We start from the raw sequence: 5,662 nt of genomic DNA, 5'->3' as shown, positions 1-5,662 counted from the left end.
GGCTCACTGTTGTAGTGGAGGACAATGGGCAGCCCTCTCGTTCAGCTACAGTCAATGTTAACGTGGCGGTGGCGGACAGCTTCCCTGAAGTGCTTTCGGGGTTCACTGACTTTACGCACGACAAGGAGTACAATGACAACCTGACTTTTTACTTAGTCTTGGCCTTGGCTGTAGTCTCCTTTTTGTTTATTACGTGTTTAGTGGTTATTATATCAGTGAAAATATACAGATGGAGACAGTCTCGCATCCTCTATCATTCCAACCTCCCGGTTATTCCGTATTATCCACCGCGTTACGCAGACACTTTGGGGACAGGAACTCTACAGCACGTGTACAATTACGAGGTGTGCAGGACGAGTGACTCCAGAAAGAATGACTGTCAGTTCGCCAGACCCTGTAGTCAGAACGTACTGGTAATGGACCCCAGTTCTACAGGAACGATGCAGCGGATGCAGAATGAAAAGAACATCCTGGATGAACCAGACTCCCCACTAGAGGTGAGTTTATTGGACATTTTTTAATTTAGCACATTGTTTTGGAATACATTTCTGGAATGTGTCTTTTTTCAACTATTGTGCTCTGGTGCATGGCTAATTTACTCGGTTGGCTCCCTTTCTGCTCATCTCTGTAGGGTTAAACGTATATCAGCTACTACGCGTTTTACTGTTAGATTTGGCTTGCGTATGCCTGCTGAGTTGGTAGGAACTGACTTCGAACTGAACAAGAATACCAAGTGCTACAATAGTAAGGATGTAGCGTTGAAATACCATTTCAGAACCACACTGTATGGACAGCGCCATTTCTTTCACACGGTGTATGCTATACCTTTTCCAACTGCTGTCTAAATTGATCAGGAGTCACTATACATTTTCATCCGTGTTTACGGTTAGTCCTATACCAATCAAAAAGCTCTCAATACAGGTATTTTACTGTATTTTCCAGTAGTGGTTTGGACGGCTGTTCCATGGAAAAGTTTTATGCACGATCAAATCTAGGGCTTAGAGGATATAGTCCCATGTTCCTGTATCAAATGATTAGGCTATGTTCCCTGTTGGTCTTATTTTAGTAATAGGACATGGCATGTATTTAGATTGTTCATGCACGTACCACAGTGCTTCTAAATGTGACATTTTGGAAAGAAAATAGTGCCGGACAATGTTGAATCATTTCTACACAGCTGTACATTTTTTTTTTTTTTTTTACATGTTTTGGATCTGAGGGCCGCTGTTGATCATTTTGTTTGTGTTTTTTAAATAATTCTGTCCAGTGTTGTCAGTCACTGGGTCCCTCCCTATCACCTGTGCTCCACCAGAGGAAAGGGAGAAGATCTGGCTTATACGAGGTGGGGCTCGACAGAAAGATTTCGCTCTGCAGCCATTTTACATAGATCAAAAGGACAGTGAAAATAGGTAGATTGACATCGAGCGTACAACAGTATTTGCTCACGTTCTGAGGATACCCTTTACGGAATATTCTTGTGGTATTGTATTATTTGTTGGCTATGGAAATTTGAAAGGATCATTCAACCTACATGCGTAAGATGGCTTTGTGTGGACTACGGTGGCAAGGTACTTCATTTTTTCTCCTTTATCTCAGTCATATTGTCAGTGGACAATCCGGTATTCTATTCCGGAGGAGATGAAGAAAGGCTCTCTATCGGTACGTGGCTCAAAGACCTGGGGGTAGAATTTGAACGAACTCGAGCGGGCCGGGCCGTATCGTGACCGAAGAAAGCATTCAGTAACCAGAGCTGAAGACGGACAAAGGATTCTAGTCGTGAGTGAGAATAGACGGGAGGCAGGCTTTGGTGGCGACGGTCACACCGTGTAGCTTCAGCTTTCGAATGATTCTAGAAAATCTATTTGAGCTGCATCGTTATTCTGTGGATGATTCTAGATTAAATGACATGCTCTGCTTTCACAAATAAATATATACATTTTGAATCAGCGAATCGGCTACGGTTGGGTCGCGATTTCTGTTGAAAGTGCGAGGACCCCGAGTAGGGCTCAACGCCTACAGAATCTTATGTTTTATCTCACAATAATATTTCTTCTCGAAGCAAACATGCGAATCCAGACGGTAGTAATTATGCAAGATGGTTCTCCAGAACCATTAGATAGAGAGGAGCTTCTCTCGTCTCTCTCTTTAAAGCTATCGCTGTAAGACGGTGGAACATCCGCAGAGATCTGGCAAGTAATTAGAGATCACTGTCCTAGGATGCCAATGACAACGGGCCTGTGTTTAACCAGTCAGTGTACAGGGCTGCTGATCGGTGGAAAACGCACCGAAAGGCACTAATATTCAACCGTGAATGCAATGATGCAGACAGTGGAACAAATGGACAAACACATATAGCTTCTCGAGTTGAAGGGGAGCATTGCTGATATTTTCATAATAGAGGAGAAACAAGGAATCATATCTGTTTCGGGACAGGTAGATTATGAAAAGATAATGAAATACGAGGTTAGAGTAGAGGCTAAAGACAGGGTGTTGACAGACTCTAGTAAAGTTGTAATTGAAGTTCTTTGAATAAATGACAACGCACCAGTTATAAACATAATGTCTTTCTCCAGCCCTGTGTCTGAAGATGCTCTCCTGGAACACGATCGCCGTTATTAAAACGTCAAAGACGCTGCATCTCAGAGAGAAATGGGCCAGATTACATGCTCTAATTAGATGATAACTTCCCATTCAAGATAAAATCATCCTTAACTAGTTATTACAATTTGATCTCCTGATATAGGTTTTGAACAGAGAAACAACACCAGAATACAACATAACCATTACAGCGCGACAGATTCTGGTTCGCGCTCTCTTACTAGCGGCAAGGACTTGTACACCTTAGAATCTCTGACGTAATGATAATGCCCCTTGTTCGATAAAGGCACCTACTTATGCTTTACGTCACAGAAATAACTCTCCTGAATGTCCATTTACTGTCAGCGCGCGGGATCTGACTGTAACCAGAACGCGAGAATCTCGTACGTGTTGGAAAGACAGCAGATCAGTGGAACTCCAGTCTCTACGTTAATATATCCATTCAACCAGAACGGGAGTTTTACATGCGGTGCGCGCTCCTTTGATTATGGAACAATCAAACAGCTTTAAACTCGTGTTAGGCGCAAGTGGAGGCTTCCTCACTCGGTGCAATGTGAGTGTCAACATCTTCATTCAAGATAAGAACGACAACGCGCCTCAGGTTTCTGGTACCACTGTCCAGACTAGCAGTCCTGGTGGCGAAATGTGCCTCCGTACAGCAGATGTGGGCTATCTTGTGACTAAAGTGGTGGCGAATAGTATAGATGTGGCTCTGGACAGAATGCCTGGCTCTCGTATAAACTGCGAAAGCGACAGACAAGGGCGCTGTTTGAAGTGGGGCTTACAGAATGGCGAAATAAGAACTATACGCAAGTGCTTTGATTATGATAAGATGCTTGTGAAACAAAGGTCACGTTGTAAGTGAGGACCAACGGCAGCCGTCCGTTCAGTCTACAGTCAATGTTAACGTGGGGTGGCGCGACAGCTTCCCGTGAAGTTCTGTCGGAGTTCACTGGACTTTCGCACGACAGGCAGTTACATGACAACCTGACTTTTTACTAGTCTTGGCTCTGGCTGTAGTCTCCTTTTTGTTTATTACGGTGTTAAGTGGTTATTATATCCAGTGAAATATCCAGATGAGACGTCCTCGTGTCTCTATCATTCAATCTCCCGGTTTTTCGTATTATCCACCGCGTACGCAGACACTTTGGGGACAGGACTCTACAGACGTGTACAATTACGAGGTGTGCAGGCGACTGACTCCAGAAGAGTGACTGTCAGTTCGCCAGACCTTAGTCAGAACGTACTGATAATGGAGCCGAGTTCTACAGGACGATGCAGCGGATGCAGAACGAACAGGAAATCCTGGGATGACCCAGACTTCCCCACTAGAGGTGAGTTGATTGGAGTTTAAAATGGTATTGCACATTGGCTGGAATATATCTTTATCTACGTTGCCTTTGGTTGAAAATGTCAACTATTTTGTTCTGGTGCCTTTAGGTTATTCTATCTGTATATCTAGTCACAGTGTATAATGTAAGGGCTTGTATCCTTTCTGATTAGTTCGGATTTATGACTTTGCCTGTGATTTTTCATATTTTTTAATGATTTTGGAAATTTACAATTCTAAGTTCTATGGTGTAATTTTTAACACTCCTGCGCTTTATTAGAGCATTTCAGCACCACTGTTGTGCTGACAGCGCTAACTTCTGTCATGAGCAGCAGAGGTTCTGCTCAGCTCTCGGGCTAGGTATACCTATCTTCGTTCAAACTACTGTCTTTAGCTCAATAGTCACTAAGAGCAGTGGGTAGCCGTTTTTGTAGCTAGTTCTGTACCAAGAAAAACTCTCAACAGTGCGAACATGACTGTACTGGCATGTGGCCGTAACTGTTCTAATGGGTTTTGGTTGCGCCGTATCATGGAAATTTTTTACCCACGAATCTAAACTAAGGGTTTAGCTGATATGGTGGCATGTTTTTACAATTCAGTGATTACCGTTCACCCGATGGTCATCGTTATTCTTAGTAATTGTACGTGGCGTTTTTTATTATTTAGATGGCAGTACAGTGCTGTTCGTTTTGAAATGATTATAGATGGCAGTACAGTGCTGTACAGTTTTTGAAATGATTAAGATGGATACAAGTGCTGTACAGTTTTGAAATGATTATAGATTGAGTACAGTGCTGTACAGTTTTGAAATGATTATAGATGGCAGTACAGTGCTGTACAGTTTTGTTGAAATGATTATAGATGGCATTAACAGTGCTTGTAGCAGTTTTGAAATGCTTATAGTGGCACGTACGTGCTGTACAGTTTTGAAATGATTATAGTTATGCAGTACAGTGCTGTATAGCAGTTTGAAATGATTATAGATGGCAGTACAGTGGCTGTACCAGTTTTGAAATGATTCATAGATGGCATTACAGTCTGTATCAGTTTTTAAATGATTAAGATGGCAGTACAGTGCTGTAACAGTTTTTATAAATTATTATAGATGGCAGTACAGTGCTGTTACAGTTTTAATGATTATAAGTGGCAGTACAGTGGCTGTACAGTTTTGAAATTATTATGATGGCAGAAGTGCTGTACAGTTTTTTAAATGATTAGATGGCAGACAGTGCGTAACAGTTTTTTAAATGATTATAGATGGCAGTACATGTGCTGTACAGTTTTGAAATGATTATAGACATGGCAGTTACAGTGCGTACAGTTTTGAAATGATTATAGATGGCAGTACAGGCTGTACAGTTTTGAACATTTCTACCCAGTTGAATATGTCACATATCCTGGTGTTCCATTGTTTTTGACTCTGAGTGCCGTGTTGATCAGCTGAAATAATTTCTGTCCAATTGTGTAGTCAGTAGAGTCCGCCCCCCCTCTCCTATCCTGGCTTCCAGAGTAGAAGAGAGTAACTGCGCTGCCAACGAGGCGGGCGCACTAAGAGAATCACTCGCTTCAAACAGATAGGTTAAGAAATAGCTGCGATTAAACTAACACTTTCACTATCAGTATCTCTTTTCTCACGTTTGAGGATCAGAGTAGGCTATACGGAATATTCGTGTTGGATTTATCTTGTGTTGCTTAGGCATCTGAACGATTCTCCAACCTAGATGCGTAAAGGAG

At 42.3% G+C, this 5,662-nt stretch overlaps 1 pseudogene; it reads left to right on the top strand.

Moving 5' to 3' along the window:
• Window positions 1-497, top strand: part of LOC112081111 (protocadherin beta-4-like) — a 7,025-nt pseudogene extending 6,528 nt beyond the window's left edge.
• Window positions 498-5,662: the final 5,165 nt, after the last annotated feature.

Source organism: Salvelinus sp. IW2-2015, linkage group LG6.2 (genome assembly GCF_002910315.2).
Source record: "Salvelinus sp. IW2-2015 linkage group LG6.2, ASM291031v2, whole genome shotgun sequence".
Classification (NCBI taxonomy): Eukaryota; Metazoa; Chordata; class Actinopteri; order Salmoniformes; family Salmonidae; genus Salvelinus; species Salvelinus sp. IW2-2015.
Note: the sequence above shows the minus strand (reverse complement) of the source record. Positions and strands in the feature narration are given on the sequence as shown.